General features: G+C 43.1%; 1 pseudogene; it reads left to right on the top strand.

Annotated features, from left to right (window-relative positions):
• The first annotated feature begins 248 nt into the window (after positions 1–248).
• Positions 249–20,463, top strand: LOC139648062 (tenascin-like; annotated as a pseudogene).

The following is a 20,463-nucleotide window of genomic DNA, read 5'->3' as shown; positions in this document are numbered from 1 at the left end:
ATACGGTTCTTTATTGTTTGCAGGAATATTAGGCTATAGGGTTGGTAAACATGCATTAATCAGATGCAGTCAGCTAAATATATATTATATACTGTATGTATCTTACTATATTGAATACATTGGATATTGCACATTGAACATTCAAACTGAATTTTGTGTGATTAATTGTGTTCTTTTTGTTTGTTTTCAAGGACCTTCACCATAAACCAGGATCGGCATTCAGTAAAAGGTTTAAATCCACATCTAGCATGGGTACAAAGGGCCTTTTAGGCTGCTTTCTCTTGACTGCTTTGCTCAGCCTATCCGATGCCGGGCTGGTGAAGAAAATACTTAGGCATCGACGAGAGACCCTGGCCTCCTCTGGAGAAGACAATATCACCCTCCCCAGTGTGGACCAACCTGTGGTTTTCAGCCACGTCTATAACATCAACGTCCCTGCCAGCTCCATGTGCGCTGTGAACCTGGACGCTCCGGATAGCACGCTGCTCGATCCCAAAGACACAGCTGCCTCCTCGGACCTTCACACCACGGAACACACCATCGACAAGGACAACCAGATTGTCTTCACCCACCGCATCAACATTCCCCAGAAGGCCTGTGACTGTGCTGACGGGCTGCCGGACCTGAAAGAGCTCCTGAGCAGGCTGGAGATGCTGGAGGGAGAAGTTTCGACACTAAGAGATCAGTGCAACGGGGACGCTGCCTGCTGCACTGCTCAGGTCACAGGTATATGTGCTCTCTTGTAATGTCAACTGCTGTGTCATGTATGGGTATGTAGGGTATGGCTAATACAGTAAAATAATCCTTAATTCTTCTGAGGGGTTAAGTATTGGAACTCCTGCCATTGAAGGGATGATACATAACTCCATTGTTTCTCTTTCAGTTTTAAGGCACATCTGTTTCTTTTCATCTGTTAAAATGCTCATTGGAATTCAATGTGGGGGTGGAATCCTCTGTGTTGTTCACTAGAGAGACAAAAGATCATCAGTTACGATTGAATAGGGCTTTATAATAGCTCAGACAGACGTGACACGTAGTTGCTCCAATACCCATGAAAGTAAGGAGTATTTTCCATCAATGAATAAAATAAGCATTGGACCATTTCTGAGTGAAGCATGTTTATTTTAGACAGAAAAGCTCCAGCTAATTCTGTTTTAACGACATAGATGTGTTACAAAATACATGAATACAATAGCATAGTAATGATATTTTTACACAAAATACTGAAATGGAACTATTGCAGTAAAATACAGAAACAAAGTGATTTCAAGGCATTTCTTACGAATTGTTTTTGTCTTAGGTGAAGTGGGAACTAAGCCTTACTGCAATGGTCATGGAAACTACAGCGCTGAAAGCTGTGGCTGCATATGCGAGCCTGGGTGGAAGGGACTAAACTGTACTGAGCCCGAGTGTCCCGGCGACTGCCAGGACCAGGGGCGCTGCGTGGATGGAAAGTGTGAGTGCTTCAAGGGCTTTGCCGGAGAAGACTGCACACTGGAGGTCTGCCCTGTGGACTGTGGAGAGAATGGCCGGTGTGTAGGCGGGTTTTGCGTCTGCTCTGAAGGCTTCTTCGGTGACGACTGCTCTCAGACCAACTGCCTGAACAACTGCTTAGGCCGTGGCCGCTGTGAGGACGGAGACTGCGTGTGTGACGAACCCTGGACCGGCTTCGACTGCTCTGAACTCATCTGTCCCAAAGACTGTTACGACCGCGGCCGCTGTCTGAATGGAACCTGCTACTGTGATGAGGGTTACACCGGGGAGGACTGCGGAGAGCGCACCTGTCCCAACAACTGCCAGGGTAATGGTTTCTGTGTTGACGGCCAGTGTGTTTGCACCACTGGCTACAGTGGAGAAGACTGCTCCAAGCTCACCTGCCTGAATGACTGTAATGGCAGAGGTACGTGCTTCAACGGTATGTGTATCTGTGACACCGGCTACCAAGGTGAGGACTGCAGCCAGTTGGCCTGTCTGAACAACTGTAACAACAGGGGGCAGTGCATCAACGGACAGTGTGCTTGCGATGTAGGCTTCCAGGGAGAGGACTGCTCTGAGCTGTCCTGCCCCAACAACTGCCTCAACAGGGGGCGCTGTGTCAACGGCCAATGTGTGTGTATGGAAGGCTTTGCCGGTGAGGACTGCAGCATCAAGACCTGCCCCTCAAACTGCTACGGCCGTGGAGAGTGCATCGACGGCCGTTGCGCGTGCTATGCCGGTTTCACGGGTGAAGACTGCGGTGAACTGAGCTGCCCCAACAACTGCCTAAACCGCGGACGATGCATTGACGGGCAATGTGTGTGTGACGAGGGCTTCACCGGGGAAGACTGCAGTCAGAAAGCCTGTCCCAATGACTGCCTGGCCCGGGGGTACTGCGTAGACGGCAAGTGTGTCTGTCAAGAGGGCTACTCAGGAGATGACTGCTCTGTGCTCACCTGTCCAGATAACTGCAACAACAGGGGGCGCTGTATCAATGGCAGGTGTGCATGTGAGGAAGGATATGAGGGAGACAACTGTGGGGAGCTGAGCTGTCTCAACAACTGCCAGGACAAAGGCCGCTGTGTGAATGGCCAGTGTGTCTGTGATGAGGGATACATCGGAGAAGACTGCTCGGAAGGTAAGTGGCTCAACTCAGTCCAATGCACAAATGTAAAAGTTTGGTGATTCACAAGTTTAGAGACTTTCCATTTGTCTACTAAATGTAGTGTAATAGAAAATCCAGTGTAATGCAATTACATCCAAATCTATTACATCCAAGACAACATGCTCAGATTTTTTTTTTTTTGTCCTTCTTTTCCATAGTGTCTCCACCTAAGGACCTAACTGTCACTGACGTCACCCCTGAGACAGTGGATCTGTCCTGGAACAATGAGATGTTGGTCACAGAGTATCTTGTGTCCTACGTGCCCACCAGTCCTGGCGGCCTTCACCAGGAGTTCACTGTGCCAGGAGACAAAACCGCTGCTACTGTCAAAGAGTTAGAACCCGGCATCGAGTACCTGATCCATGTCTATGCCGTTCTGAGCAACAAGAGGAGTATTCCTGTCAGTGCAAGGGTCGCCACACGTACGTCACACTCAGTCTAAGCTGTTTTACTCGGAAAACCTTTAGAAATAGTTTCATATATTCTGTAGTAGCTAAGTTATTGAGGAGTAATTTTGTGATGGAATTGGAAAGAGTCCTTATACCAGTAATGGAATAACAAAATCAGTCAGTTAGGTCCAAAACATATAAATTTGTGCTAAATTTGTGATGGAGCAACATTGTCCTCAATGGATAAATCAATATGGTAATACCATGCAGCATTTATGTATTACTGTATTGTATTATACTGTGATACAAGTGTATTATCTTGACCAGGCTTGATGATCTTTTGTTTCCATCCCTAAAGATCTCCCACAGCCAGAGGGTTTGAAGTTCAAGTCAGTGAGGGAGACCTCAGTGGAGGTGCAGTGGGACCAGCTGGACATTTCCTTTGATGGCTGGGAGATCTATTTCCGCAACACGGTCAGTCTGCCCATCTCTCCACAAGACAGTTCTTTTGAAGGTCTTGGCCAAGATTTTATTAACCAACAGGGGGCAAGTGAGGAGCGATGAGCTATTCCAACCTATTGGAATTCTTGGCAAAACATGGATTTGCTTTACTTTTACTGTGGAAATACTAGATGGCTAAAGTGTTTATCGTCTGCGCAGAAGTACTAACTAGATTGCTTTGTCATATGGAAATCTTCAGTAAAGTCAGGTTTGGATTTAAAAGTATCAGAGCTAAATCCATTGCTTATAACCTGAGCCAATAATTTTTTGAAAAGAAATAACTGGCTCAGAAGACAGAGGGCATTGAATATAGCAGCTGCTTCAGAGTTCATACCCATTTTAAAATGTAACGTTTATTATCCCCATGTTCATTTTCATGATTCTGTCCGTCAGGGTTCACTCACTAGTGTTTACTGGTTAGCAGTCCTTTCACCCTTTCCCCTGTACTATTTAACTATTTAACTATTAACTATGTAGCTACCGTGTCATGACCAACGCTCAATTTGCATACAACACATTGTATGATTATTTGCTTTATTTTGTGTTTTATGTGTCCTTGCAGAAAGAAGAGAACGGAAAGATTGAGCATACCCTTCCATCGTCTCAAAACAAATTCGACCAGACAGGCCTTGGACCAGGACAGGAGTATGAAGTCTCAATCAATATCATCAAGAACAACACCAGAGGACCCCAGACATCCAAAAAATTCACCACCAGTTAGTTTCAAGCTGTCTTGTAACCAAATATTTACTTAGCACACACCTTATTAAGAGTTGACACAGATGCCTCAGATTGTATCATAAGGTGTGTCCTCTTCATAATGACGATGATGTTATGTCTGCCTGTCCTTGCTGCTCAACCTGGCCACTATCAGCATACCATCATACCCTTAGTAGGGTATGAAAAACCCTACACCTCATAAATCACCAGAGCAAACAGAAAAAAAAAATACTGCAGTCCCACCATGAAATTCCACAATGAAAAGAAGAGTTACAACAGAAAATCCCAACTAGCCCAACAGTTCAATTTAACAGATTTTAGGCAGAGAGTCATAACTCTGAATCTCAGCCTAGCATGACCATATAATAGTTTGTTTGTTTTTCCACTGGATTTTGCCGTTAATCCTTGTTGAAGCTTTTGTTGCGGCGTGTTAGCCCATACATTACGTGGTCAAATGCTTCAGGTTGTTTACGCAATAGAAGTGGCATGCCAGGCTAAGCAATCTTCTTTGTGCATGGAAAAGCCATTTCGTTTACAAGTCCGTGTTGATGGACTCCTGAGTGTCTCACCATTCCATATCTGATGTCATTTATTTATATAGGCTGAAATTCAACACAGCTTAGAGCAATGATTGATAGAAGTGAGGTTATGCAATGAACGTTTTGTACCCTTTTATCCCCAGAGGTCCTTTTAGCAGTGCTGTAAGATCTAGCTGAAGTATTTCTCCTCTACCAGTAAACACAGGAACTCTGTCAGGTAGTAAGCTCATCAGAGTGAAAGGGAATCACATTATATTTCATAATAGTTCCCTATGATGATCCAACTATTGCTTTGTCTTATGTGAGTGCCGAGTCGAGTCTTAGAAGGACTGTTTTATGGATGGCATACATCAACAATCTTTGGGGTTTTGTCACTTTTTTGACCCCTGTTGTGTTTGCATTTAAATCTGTTTGTTCACTTACCCCCACACACACACATGCACACACACATACAGACCATTGTTTTGTTTTTTCAGCAAGCAGAACATAGTCAAGACATGTACTGTGTTTATTGCCTATTTTGGTCTTGGTCTTGACTTAGTCTCGACTCCTTTGGACCTGGTCTTAAGAATTGTTTTTGCCTCAACTAAGGTGGTCGTGACTACAGACCTGGATGAAGAAAAATGTGCTGTGTGCCTCCATAAGAAACACCTCGCTGTAATATTTGAAATGAAAGAATGGCAATATCTGTTTGTCCTGTCCAGAGATCGACGGCCCTCGGCAGGTGGAGGTGAAGGACGTGACCGACTCCTCGGCTCTGGTCGCCTGGGTCCAGCCGGTGGCCCACGTGGACGGAGTCACCGTGTCGTACGGGCCCAGCTCCGACCCGTCAGACAGAACCAGCGTGGAGCTTCCCTCCACGGACAAGCAGCACAGCATTGACAGTCTGAGCCCAGACACGGAGTACCAGATCTCCCTGATCTCTAGGAGGGGAGACGCCACCAGCGACCCCGTCACCAACACATTCACCACAGGTAGGCACTGAGAACACATACCAATCCTGATAACATAGTAATCGCTAAACATCACCACTTAGTTACTACAGTAACACATTTCTCATTTCTTATGTATCTCTATATTTTCATTTATTTTCATACTGGATCTGTTCTCATATTTTTCATGTAAATTCATATTGTACGGATTTTTCACTCATTTTCTTTGTCTCAGTATGTTTTACAGTTGTCATTTTCTAAACCCTGCCTATACAATATGCTATACATGTATATATTTTTTTCATATTTTCCATTAATTTTCTTTGTCTCAGTATGTTTTATCTTTTTTCAAACCCTGCCTATATGCTATAAATGTACATATTTTTTCATGTTTTTCATACATATTTTTTTACTCAGTATGTTCTAGTGTTAAAATTGTGTTTTTTGTTTTGCTCTATTTGTTTTTTTATTATATCCTTTTTTTTCTTTGCTGTATCATATCATTTGCTGCTGCAATGGCCCAGTGTCCCCATGGGGATCATTAAATGTCTACCTAATCTAATCTAAATCTACACTAATTGCATAATAATAACCAAAATAACACATATTGTGGAGCACGTAACACTCTAAATGTGATTATATTTCGCTTTCCTCTAGACCTGGATGCCCCCAGGGACCTGCAGACCGTGTACCAGACCGACGACAGCATCACTCTGGACTGGAGTAACAGTGTAGCTGATGTTGGCAGCTACAGGGTGAAGTATAGCCCCATCTCTGGGGGCTCTCATGGGGAGGAGCTGTTCCCACGTGGTCCTGGAGGAACGACACAGGCTACTATCACCGGTGAGGGTCAAAGAGACAAACATGTACAAATTCCAACTATATACAAACTAGACTTCATCGTATCGGTCATACTAGCAGGTAATTTTCTCCTGATGCTTCTGTATTGTAGGGCTAAAGCCAGGAACAGAATATGGGATTGGAGTGACAGCTGTGAAGAACGAGAGAGAGAGCCTCCCTGCTACTACAAATGCAGCAACTGGTGAGAGACACTGCTGAGCAGCTGTCCAAACATCCATCCTTCACTCTCCTACATAAATACACAGTTGGCCAATCTATGGCTGTTAATATAAATTGGGTGACAACATGAAGCTAATGCAAAAAAGTGATTTATGATTTGTATCAAGTCTGCGCCAGATACATCTGGAGACAGATGTAAATTACCAAAATTTAGCAAACTTTTACCATCAGTCAGTTTAACTATTGCTTTGGGTCCCTTGATTTACCTGATGCATGACTTTTCTATATCTCCTTCAGACCTTGATCCCCCCAAAGACCTGGAAGAAAGCGAGTCAACGGAGACCACCATCACCTTGGCGTGGCAAAAGCCCCGGGCCAAGATCACCGCCTACAAGCTGGTGTATGTCTCCCGGGACGGTCAGGTAGAGGAGGTGGACGTCCCAGCCACAGCCACGTCCTACGTCCTGCCCAACCTGACTCCTGGCATGGTCTACACCATCACCTTGACTTCAGAGAGGGGTCAGAGGAAGAGCGCACCCGTCACTCTGTCTGCATCCACAGGTGGGTGGGCACTTCCAATGTTGCCACGATTTGATCTTAGAGTAAATGATACACATGCTTTCAAAGCAAGATCAAAACAGAAGGAGCAACATTTGCCCTTCTGATTTTTCACAGGGCTTTCACAGTCTTCAAAACAGACAATAAGAGAGCAAGCTTTTCCATTTTGTTAAGTTTAGGGTTCCAAAGGTTTATGCATTTTACCAGATCCACTCTCAGGACAGTGTATTCCAACATTCAATCTTCAGATTTGGAATTACTACACCAGGGATTTGATGATTTTGGAAATAAATCTGCAGCCAACAGTAACAGAGCAATGAGATGCACATACACCGAAAATGACTCTATCTTGATTTTTGCCTTTGTGTTTTTCTTGTAGCCTCTTTCACATTTTACTTAGCTGACTCTGACGTCCCTGAGCTAACGACTCCCACAGGCTCGGAGGACAATGTCATTAGCTTTGTGTATTTAGACCCTTCTGACTCCCAGTTCTCTGGGACGGGGCCCGAGGATGAGCTTGGAGCCCTGACTATCTCGGGCCTAACGTCCGATGGATTTGACCTCTCATGGGAACTAAAGGCCCGCGGTGTCTATGATAGTTTCACAGTAGAATATAGAGACACTCAGCGATTATGGAAAATGACAGATGTCCAACTTCGTGGAGATGCCACTGGCACTAGAATCCAAGGCCTGAAGGCATCTACAGAATATCAAATAAAGCTTTACGGGATAACCGATAGCCAGAGATCCGCGCTACTTGAAGCTGTTGCAGTCACAGGTATAAGCTTCTCTTTTGGACTGAATGTTGATTAGAGACACCATGTCCTGGTGTTATTTGACAGCTTTTCCCTCCAGTGTCTTATTGTTATTAAACAGTTGCTTAGGTCAATGTAGCTATATGATTTGCATGCCAATATTTGAATCATTGAGATACACCAGCAAAGAATCATTTTGATGACAATCATCATCTGCAGAACCTTTGGCATGGCATGATGAGGATGCAACAGAGATGATTGTATTTTCACAAAAAGGCCATTTGGCCTCATACCACCTGTCACCTGCCTCGGCACTGTGGCAGAATATTGCTTTCCAAATACAAGGAGAAATCGACAGTTTTTCCAGGTAGTAATGTGTGGGTACAATGTCTTCATTGATCCCCTGTGGCATTGATTACCATCAGGTAGAATGAATTAGAGTACATTGGCTACCCTGATTTCTTCCTGCATTTGAGCTTTAAAATGCAACTTTTTTGCTCTTTGAAGGTCTGTGCCAGTAATTCCATCCACTTCACTCATTGCTTGTAATCCCATTCACATTTTTGTTAAATGATTCTCTGGTATTTCAAGAAAATTACGACGTCAAGTCATTTGCATGTTGAACAAATGACTCATTACGATAGAGATGTGCATACAACACAAAACTCAACGGTCTCTCTTTAGGACAACAGGAATAAAATGGCTGTGCATGGCTTCATCATCCATTTGAAGACAACTGTGTACTTCCACTCTGGTGGACTACTCAGAACCTTCAAAAGTTAATGACACTGACTCAAGTGCCATTAATGCATTAGCTGTTCCGCATAAATGGTCAGTAAATCTCTGATGCATGACGATATAACACATGGTCCTTGAGAACCAGGGATAATAAAAAACACACTTTTGAGAAGAGACAGTTATAAACATGAATCTCCACAAGGACTAGGTAGATTAAGATTAGCAATGAATGTAATACCATGTTGTACTTGTATTTATGCTTTTTAATATCTTTATACTATACTTTCCCAGTTATTTCTTTTAATCAAATCTTTTGTTCACAGGTTAGTTGTTATCTGTTGTTTGTTTTTTTGCCCACCAGCAGCGCCAGTAACATGTTTTTGTTTTTTTTAACACACTTTTATTTACTGTAGCACCCAAGCCTACCTCTCCAGATGTAATTATGCTGAGTATCACAGATGCCCCTACAACACCACAGTCTGCTTTGGATGCGGGAGCCATTCAAACCCCAGGTCCCCTCCATCCCCTAAACTCTGGGGGTCCATCCCTTTCTGAGTCTGGTGGGATGACCTCCGGGGCTCAGCCTGAGGGCTCTAGCTCGGACATATTTGGGGAACTCGCGGTCACAAACGTGACCTCCGCTAGCATGAAGCTGGCCTGGTCAGCCCCCGACGAGGCCTTTGATAGCTTCTCGGTGGAGCTCAATGCTCTGTCAGGGATGACACAAGCTCATGTGACCACAGTACCAGGAAGTGTCAGGAAGGCTGAAATAGAGGGTTTGTCCCCCTCGACGCGCTATGATATTACATTGCATGGGCTGGTGGAAGGGGAGCGGTCTTTACCTCTCAAAGTTTTTGCTACTACAGGTACATGGAGCAGAACTTTCTTCTCATAGCCATTCATCGCAAGAGATCTCTCCATACTTTGCCCTGTCTGCTTTTATATGCTATAAAATAACATTTTATTCCACAGACATACATAAAGCAAATTTTGTAATATTATATTTTAGAGGAAATTGGAATACACACTTATATCGCATGTAAACGTAAATGATAAGTGGCCTTGCTTTTGTGACCAGTGCCAATTTCATCAATATTGCTTTTTTCATGTCATCCCCATTCATCCCATATTTCACCCCATATCATTGTTTTAGTTCTGATTCTTTAGTTCTTTTTTTTCTGACTAATGTGCCTTAAAAAGTTATGCTAGAGTGATTCATTTTTATAACCTATCTTGCCATTCAATTGACCCCACTCTGATCTGTCTATCTACCAGAGGAGCTGAATCCTATGGTGGTGAACCTCACCATCTCTGACATTACATGGGACAGCTTCAATGTGTCCTGGAGCCCCAAGGATGGGGAATTTGACAGCTTTGTCATTGAGGTAACAAACTTGGAGCATATTGCAGAGAGCCAGAACCTCAGTCTCGCTGGAGACGCCTTCAGCTTGGGCATCTCTGGGCTGACTCCCAACACCAGCTACATGGTTGCTCTGTACGGGATGCATCAGGGCTCCTTCCTTGAACCTGTGTACACTGACGCCACCACAGGTACCTGCCACTGGCAGTGTTCCAGCGTTCTGTCCTCTAATGCTGTATTTCTCTTCTATTTCTTCTCTTTTCCTTCCTTCCGCTGATTTTTGACCACACATCTTTCTATTCCAGTCGAGGTCTGTGGTGAACCATACTCATACACACACAGACACACACTGTTTATCATACTAGCACCTCTGTTGTCCTGCTCACAGTGTCCACACCACACTAAGCATCAACATTGCATGGAGCGAGAGAAATGACATAATAACCCTATTTGTGTTTTGTCATCAACTGTACCACACCCTGGCCACAGTGTACTGTAATGCTTCATCTTAACCAACATGCCGTGTATCATTCTTACCCTCCAGCCACTGTTTGTGTCTAGCTGAGAGAGGGTAGGGTGACGGGTGTCACACACCATGCCGCATCACTGAGCCAAGCGAGCGGCCTTCCAATGACCACCCTTACCCTGTACTGCTCCCTCCATCCCAATTACCAAAGTGCATGAAGCCCCTCCCTATACCATCCCTTGCATCGTGGTGAGTTTTGATGCTGATGTGCTGCAATGATTGCAAAAGTAAACCGACAACTTTCACCCCCAACCATCGCACAGTCGACAGTGTGTCCATGTCCATCTCATTTCATTCCATCAACCCTCATTCAGTGTGTAATTGATTAACCTTGAGAGATCATTTGCCCGTGGATGTCTGCCTAAACTAAGCGCTCACAGTATGCGTGAGTATTAGTGACATTTGAGCTCTGAGTGCCAGTCTATGTGTGAAGGATATAATTTCAAGGGTATATAAATGTTTGCCGATTTTGATAACATTTATTAGCATTCTACTAGTAGGAGAATGTTAAAATAAATATCCTCGTTTCCCTTTGAACTACTAGGTGGCAAATGATTAAATCATCTTGTCATTATCAAGGTAAAAAAAAAAGCTGATGTTTCAATCTGAGGTTAACAGCAACGCCACCTGGTTTTACATCTGAATGATACCTTCTGTTTCTACTGCATGTTTCTGTGCATGGAACTGACATGAATGGAAATTCCTCAACGCATGAAAAATACTTTGCACGGGTTTTTCTTTTCCCATTCGCATTCTGTATGCAATTGCTCTGATGCAACATGACGCAGAATTCATCCCTTCCATGATATTAACATTGCAGATCAAGTGCATGATTGCCTCTTGGTCCATGTGCTTGGAAGAGACTATTTTAATCCCATTGTCTCTGTTCCTCAGCCACATTTTCACACTTAAATCAACACTTCATTCATGTCAACTTGCAGACCAATCCTCTACAGCCACTTATCACTTATTTGCTGTTCTTTCTCTCCCCTTTGGCATTACGTGTTTGTCCATCTTTCACTCTCTGTGTTGATGACCTTGTGTTAGTTGTAGAAAACCAATAATCAATTTAAAATTCTATTTTCTATGTTAATTGTAGTGGAGCATATGTATTTCCCAACTTAGTGCAGCAGACCATTTTCTGTCTGTTGTTTATGCAAAAATATGTGCATGTATTTAATCTTTTATTGAGCTACTCAGACTATCAAGAATTGCAAGTGGGTGGTGGTGAGTGCCCTCTAACATTGCACATATTTTTACATGATAAATCAAACGAACAGATTATAGCCTACTTCCCATCACACATGAAGTACAATTTTAGGCATACTGTGTTCTGCAAAATGGCTTTGATGAAAATCTAATAATGGTTTCTTTCTTTAGTGAACGAGCCAGTGGTTGGCAAACTATATGTGTCTAACTTAACATCAGAGAGCTTTTCAATCTTCTGGAACGACACTGAGGGAGAATTTGATGGTTATATCCTGGAGATTATTGATTCTGATTGGCTGAGGGAGCCTGAGGAATTTAACATATCCCGCAATATAATGTCCCACGACATCACAGGGCTTAGGCCCAGCACTGACTATATAGCCTACCTCTATGGGATATTCAAGGGATCCCGAACAAGTGCTGTCAGTATTGTTGCATCAACAGGTATTTTGATTTAATGTGTATTTATTATTAGTATAACACAGAAGAGGGCTATTTATATATATTTTAAGATTTTTAAAGAATTGTTCAGTTTTTACATGCACTGTAAAAGTTGACTTGGATCTATATGCATGAAGAACTAATTTTGCAGCACTTAAGAAAATCTAAATTTCACCCTGAGTTAAGAGGCAAGCTCAGAATTCCTATTTTAACTCAATTCATGCACACTGACCCAGGAGTCTGACACTGGACTGAATACATACTATACTTTTCTCTCCCCCTATAGCTGCAGAGCCTGATTTGTCCAGGCTAGTTGTTTCTAACATTACCTCAGACAGATTTTCTCTGTCATGGAGGACAGGAGAGAAGGCTTTTGATAACTTTATAGTAGAAGTCAGAGAGTCTGCTTTGCCCTCGCAGGCAATGGGGCGCACCCTGCCAGGAGGGGTGCGCTCCACGGTCATGGCCGGGCTCAAAGCGAGCACGAGCTACAACATAAAGCTGTACGCCAGCACCGGTGGCCAGAACGCACAGCCCCTATTCGCTGTAGCTACCACAGGTACCACCTTGCATGCATTTATTTACATTGCATGCATAAATAAGACCGAGACCACACAGTTGCCATTATTTAAACTTGACTTTATCCTAAGCAATATCCAGCGCAACATAACTGAAAAGCCATATTCTTTTTTGTTCAGAGGACGTCCCACAGTTGGGCCCCATAGCTGCTTCGTCTGTAAGCCCAGATAACCTCACCTTGTCCTGGAGCGCAGTGTCAGGCCATTTTGATGGCTTTATTATCCGGGTCAGTGACTCTGAGCAGCTGTCTGATACACTGGAGTTCAGGCTGCCCGGTGAAGTCCATAACCTTACGGTCTCTAACCTGATGGATGCCACAGGTTATGATATTGAACTGTATGGTATCTCTCATGGGCGCCGCACTCCCTCTGTGTTAGCCCATGCCATCACAGGTACTATGTATTTTACTCATATCTTCAACTCCAATCGCATATAGATAGTAAATGGCATCCATGTGTGTATTAAAATGTCCCAAACTCTGTAACGAATTGAAGTATCTTTCAGGGAAATGTGTCCCCCAGCCTAATACATTTGAACCAGAATCGGTTTATTGGAATTTTAACAATGGCTTTTATCTGCAAGTCTTATATCCAGGAGACATACAGATCAGTAATTTTCATTTTTGAATATGATGACTGCTCCTGTTTGCTTCTGTTAAACCGTTAACACATGGGAGCAAAGTAAAATAACAGATTCTACGATTTGAAAAGAACAGTTGTGCTTTTGCAACCATTGCACGCATCATCCTCCCAAAAATATTCTAATGGCATCTTGTTCCCCTTCCCACATCTGTTTCCTGTTTGAAAACGAATCAAACCCACTGCACTCTAGCTCCCTTGCCCAAAGTGGAAAACTTGACCATTTCGAACATAACCCCGTACGGCTTCCGTGCGTCCTGGGAGATGAAGCCACAGCAGCAGCAGCAGGAGGAGCTTGCCCCCTCTAGTGGCGGCTTCAGCCATTTTCACATAGTGGTGACAGACTCCGGCTGGCTGCTGGAGCCTCATGAGTTCACTGTCCCAGGCAACCAAAGCCACCTGGACATCTGGGGCCTGATCACCGGCATAGGCTATGAGGTCAGGCTGACGGGGGTGTCAAAGTCAGGGCTGCTCTCTCGGCCGCTGACTACAGTGGCTGTGACAGGTACCGCTCACAGTGCACTTCAAGGGCCCAATCCCTATCTTACTAAAATGAATCACTGTGTAGATATGTATGTATGATATTTACATAAGATCCAATCCTGAAGTTTAACCATCACAACCTGGCTGATCTATACATGGAAGAATTACTGCATCATAACGCTTTCTAGCCTGCTGTATAACAATAGCAGCTGATTCATGTTGTAGCATAATTCAACAAAATGAGTTTTAAGTATTGATACATTTTGGTCAATGCCATGTTTTGATGGTGAAGCTTCAACTGAGCAGTGATATTTAACCAAACGTCGCTCTTTTCCAGAACAATCGCACCGTTCTCAATCTCCCCCTCTTCCTTCATTTTAAGCATTCAGCCTGTTTTCTTCGTATGCGTCTTTGTCACAGGGAGGAAGAGATGTGAAGTTCCCGTCTGTTTCTCCTTACCTCCAAAATATGAGCAAGCATCCTTGTTTGTTTTCATATTTTAAACTGTGTTTTCCCTCAGATTTCTGATTGGTGATAATGAGGACGCAGATATCAGTGGACATAATATGATTATCACATATTATATTATGTCTAATGACGTCTGTTATATTCACTGTTACCTTGCTCTCGCCTTTTCATATTGGTTTGTTGATCAGGCTAGTCTGTGTTGTGACTGGAAACTACAGACCACTGAATACTACTAAACAAATTTTCAAAGGCTGGAAAAAGTAGGAAAACACTGATGAATCAACAAGGCATTCTGAGCATGAAATGTCAGTTGATGAAACCTCTAATCTCATTCGTTTCATGATCTTTGAATGCACTGAATGCATCGAGGCTGGCCTGAAGGACGCATGGGTGTCTGGTCTCACCAGTGTTTGCTGAAATCCTTCCAACAGATCAGTTACAGAGCCTGTAATGGAATGTGAACCTGTTAACTGACCTAAATAAACATCTCTACAAAAAGCATCTTGTCTTTTTCATTAGCCCAGAAACTCACCAACTGATGGAATGCATTGTACCCTTTGCGTCTCGTCCGCTGTGTTCTTGACCCTTGATTTACTAACGGATGTGTGAGCATGGCAGACCGATGGTGGGCAAGAGGCCTTCAGGCCAACTGTAACCATGTTCACTACCTGGAAACTTTCTTGCCTGATTGCCAGCTTCCACCAAACTGAACTGATGTCTTCAGCTATCTCTCAGAAGTTGATTTATGTCGCTGGGGAAACACCAGGCCTGTTGCAACATTATGTTTCCTTTCCAACCAGAGGCCGAGCCAGAGGTGGAGCATCTTTTTGTCTCGGACATCACAGCTGACAGCTTCCGTCTGTCGTGGACTTCTGATGAAGACTTGTTTGACAGATTTGTGATCAAACTAAGAGACACTAAAAAGTTAACCCATCCACAAGAGTACAGCGTCCTCGGTGATGAGCGAACCAAGGTTTTAACCGGACTCATGGGTGGCACTGAATACGAAATCGAGCTGTATGGTGTCACATTGGAGCGGCGCTCCCAACCTATTACTGGGGTTGCTCAGACAGGTATATGAAAAACACTGGAAAGTGTGTAGCTTCATAGTAGTAGTGGGTGTGACTAATCATCTTTCTTCCTCATGTTTAGGCTTAACTCCATTTCTCTCTCTAATGGAAAGTGTTTTTGAAAAACACCATTTGTTGCAGTTGAATTTGCATCTGAGCTGAAATTAGATATTTTCGACCATATTATTGTACATATTTTGTTCACTTTAACTTCCCTTTTTTCTGTGCTTTCCTGTCTGCACATATCTATTTGCACTTTGCTAGGCCTGAGCTCTCCAAAGGGAATTCAGTTCTCTGCAGTGACCGACACCTCAGCTGTAGTTCACTGGGCCCCGCCTCGCTCTCGAGTGGATAACTACCGCATCCTCTATGTGCCGCTTCATGGAGGTAAGGGGTCATACCATATTGTATTTTTATTTTATTTTTTTATTTCCAAATTTTATTTCTATTTTAGTTTTGTTACAGTTAGTGCTCAAATGGCATTTGCTAGTTTTCTTTTTTTTTCTTTTTTTTTTTCCATAAATGTTCAGATTAGAGTTTAGTTGTAGTTAAGGTTGTAGTATTTCAATGCTCGTGCCTATGTGGAGTGTGTTGGAGGTTTCCATATATTATGATGATATATGAGTCCTTGAATGAATATAGTAAGTGTTGGTAATGTATTTATGTAGTATTTATAGTTGGACACTTCTCTCACAGTATGGCAATGGTCAAAGGAATACAACTGCAAACAATCCAGGTTCATGTATCATGACCCATGTTTTGTTCTTTCTCCTCCATAGGAAGCCCGATGGCATTGACTGTGGACGGTTCTGTGTCCCAGGCTTTGCTGCCCAATATGGTCCCTGGCAAGACCTACCAGGTGACAGTCACTGCTGTGACGGGTCTGGAGGAAAGTGACCCTAGCACAGACACCGTAACCACAGGTTCGTTTTGTTCCATCAATACACAAAACTTTTTTTTTTTTTTTAAGTTTCCTGTGGCTCCTGACATGGATTGACCTTGGTGTCAGTTTGTATTGTATTGAATTCACTGTTGAGACTGTGTTCATGTCTGTGTCCTCCAGCTCTGGACAGACCTCAGGGTCTGACTACAGTAAATGTCACTGACACCTCAGCCCTGTTGCTGTGGCAACCCTCTGTGGCTACTGTCAATGGCTACGTCATTACCTACAGTGCTGAATCAGGTGTGTCTCTGTTCATTCAACACTATTGTTTTTGTCATTTACACTACATGCCCCTCAGATGCTGTCACTGTTTATTTTCATTAATTACCACATTACTTCTGAAATCTCTATTGATCCAACTCCCTTCCTTCCGTATATTATCCAACTTTACAACAATGACACCATCTAAATGATGCTTGGAGACTTGATTATGTGATCTGATCATTAAGTGGGTGTGCACTGTCCTACAGTGTTCCCAGTGACAGAGCATGTTTCCGGGAACACAGTAGAGTTTGAGATGGGCTCCCTGGTTCCAGCCACCCACTACACAGTCGGGGTCTATGCCATGAGGGACTCCCTGAAGAGTGACTCCGCCACCACTGAATTCATCACTGGTAGGTCTAGCAGGTCTATAAAGGATGCCTATCAAGATGTATAACAGGTCCTGATACACATACAATCAGCCAAGTGTTATTTTGTACAGCAAATATGACAAAATCTATATTGATTCTTGCATATTTTCCAGCTATAATATCTTTATTGCATATAGCAGAATTACAGTGGGACACTGTGTTTCAGATGTGGATCCTCCTCGTGATCTGGCAGCTAATAACGTTCAAACTGATAGTGCCACTCTCACATGGAAACCTCCACGGGCCGCTGTCACCGGTTACACCCTCACCTTCTCCTCTGCTGATGGGACAGTCAGGGTACGTGCATCTCTGTATCACTTCAATCACAATGCTAAAGCATTCTTTTGTAAATGCTTGAATGTGTGTGTGGGTGTGTGTGTGTGTGTGTGTGTGTGTGTGTGTGTGTGTGTGTGCATGCGTGTGTGGATTCAGGAAGTGGTGCTGAGCCCGACAGCCACCTCTTACAGCATGAGCCAGCTGACTGGCTCCACAGAGTACAATGTCAGACTGCAGGCCATCGCTGGAAGCCAGAGGAGTCGTCATGTAAACACCATCTTCACTACCAGTAAGTATGCGCGTGCACACACACACACACACACACACACACAGACACACACACACAAACCACTCCCTGTCTGCACTCAAACTCAAATTCCTTTCATTTAATCTGTTTTTTGAGTTAGATCGCTTATTATTCATTTCTGTCTCAGCTGCTTCCAATGGAAAAACCTGTATTTTTCCTTCAACTTTTTTTTAAGTCTACTACCCCAGTTCTTTCTCACACTATGTTGTATATAGTGCATATTATACCAGAGATAAACATAAACCAATTATGTCCACTGAGGTCCAAAAGAGAACCCTTTTTTATTTGTGTGTTTTTAGTTGGACAGTTGTACCGACGCCCTAAGGACTGTGCTCAGGCTTTACTGAATGGGGAGACGACCTCGGGCCTGTATACCATCTATCTGGGGGGAGAGGAGAGCCAGCCCATCCAGGTCTACTGTGACATGACCGCAGATGGCGGAGGATGGATGGTGAGGAAGAAAGTCAACTCGCTGAAGTGCGACTGAGGGCTTTTTGGATAACATAAGTCTACAGATATAGTCATACACATACCTTAGAGTGGTTTTTATCAATAATAGCTGGGACACCTGATTTTCTAATCATAGGGCGCACCTACAGTGGCCTAGGTGATGTATGGTATTACTGCTGTGACTGGATGAAACTCTGAATGTTGAGACACTCATATGAGAGCCAGGCTGTACTCTTCAGGTCTTGCTGAGGCGCCAGAATGGAAACCTGGATTTCTTCAGGAACTGGAAGAACTACACTGCTGGCTTCGGCAACATGAATGATGAGTTCTGGCTGGGTAAGTGCGCACTTCCTCGAGCCTCTTTCACTTTCTCTGTCCCTCTTTTTACCTCACTCACACACTCACTCCCTTACTCATTTACACATACTAAACCTGTGTTGCAGGTCTCTCCAATCTCCATAAGATCACATCCTCTGGCCAGTATGAGCTGCGTGTGGACTTGAGGGACAACGGGGAATCAGCCTATGCTCAGTATGACAAATTCGTTGTTGCAGAGCCACGCTCACGCTATAAAATCCATCTAGGGGCGTTTAGCGGAACATCAGGTAAGCGTTCAAGAGTTAGAAAACACTCCATGCTAGGCTTAATTCATGCAGTAGGACTGTTTGTTAATTAATAACAATTGAATATAATAATTGAACACACTTGACTCTCTCACACACACACACACATTTGGTGGATACATTTATCCAAAGTGCATGGTTGACCTCTTTGGGGATAAAAACTCTAATTGTGGCATTATTAGTGGCATGCTCTACAGACGACCATAAGATACAACATTACTCTTAATTAAAAAATCCACTTGGATATATTGTATTCTTTATGAGTTCTCATATTCTTGATTGTGGTCAGTGTAGTGTAGTCAGTGATCAACCCAAAAGTGTGACCACATTTACCCATTCATCCCATTATTATGAATTTTGTGTCTTTACCAGGCGACTCCATGACTTACCACCAGGGTCGCCCATTCTCCACCTATGACAATGATAATGATATCGCTGTCACCAACTGCGCCTTGTCCTACAAGGGTGCCTTTTGGTATAAAAACTGTCATCGTGCCAACCTCATGGGAAAATATGGTGACAATAGTCACAGTAAGGTATGTAATATATAAATGGTTAAAATCATACAATTTGAAATTTTGCCTTTTCTATCCAGAGAAAAATAGCTCTGAAAGATTAATACACTATCATAGATCATATATCCAGAAGGACTGTTTGTTAATTTGTTAATAGTTCACTAATATAGTCATTTTTCTCATGACATACATTTTACTTTTCCACAGGGGATCAACTGGTTCCATTGGAAGGGCCATGAGCATTCAATTGAATTTGTAGAGATGAAGATTAGGCCGGTCAACTTCAGAAATTTTGAGAGCAGACGGAAAAGATCGTAGACTCGTGAACCCCTCGCCTCTTCCTTGTATACACCCTACCCCCATCGCCCAATCTCTAACAATGAACATTTGTGTCTCCTCATCCTCAAATCACTCTAAGAAACAACAAACCAAGGCCATCATGTGCTGAATGTGGTTCAACTGGCTGTGAGAAATGTACATGAGAACTTAACACCAAAGATAACACAATTGGAATGAAACCAGATGTGCAGGTAGTCGTCAATGCGTTAGCCTTTGTAGCGTAGCTGTCCATTGGAAGATGTAATATTGTCTGAGTTGGCACTGTTGTATGTATGGCTGCTTTCACATTTTGAGTTCCATGAGAAAATAGATATTCAGCTGATAAATATGAAAGCACATACAAACTTTTTCTTTTCTTTTACGCTCTGTCATTCCACTTATCTTGCCGAGCCTTCTGAGTGACAAAAAAGTGGGATAATGAGATGATTTTGGACCAAACAAATGTCTTCATATGAGAATTCACCATAAAATGCTGTAAATGGATCGACTGAACCAGTAACATGTCAAAGGCACATAGTCACAAATTCTAAATTCTACGGGACTGTATGGTTGACTTCTTTCAGTTCCTCTGTCTTAAACTGAGTTGTGGACAGGACTAATCTATCTAGCTATAGTTCATTGTGTTGCTGTTGAAGGATAGATGTATAAAACGATACTTATTGAACCTACTGAAGTCCTTGGAATGTTGCCACATAAAGATATGACAACAAAGAGACCGTCTCTCATGATTTAGCACTTGGAGGCCACTAATACCATTGAATAGCTGTTTAAATTCTGATTTACTTATTTTAATAGAATGAAAATCAATGAT

This window comes from Centroberyx affinis, unplaced genomic scaffold (genome assembly GCF_046629955.1).
Source record: "Centroberyx affinis isolate AG114_WGS23_722 - 3 ecotype Tasmania unplaced genomic scaffold, CSIRO-AGI_Caff_v1 ptg001151l_1, whole genome shotgun sequence".
NCBI classification, from domain to species: Eukaryota; Metazoa; Chordata; class Actinopteri; order Beryciformes; family Berycidae; genus Centroberyx; species Centroberyx affinis.
Note: the sequence above shows the minus strand (reverse complement) of the source record. Positions and strands in the feature narration are given on the sequence as shown.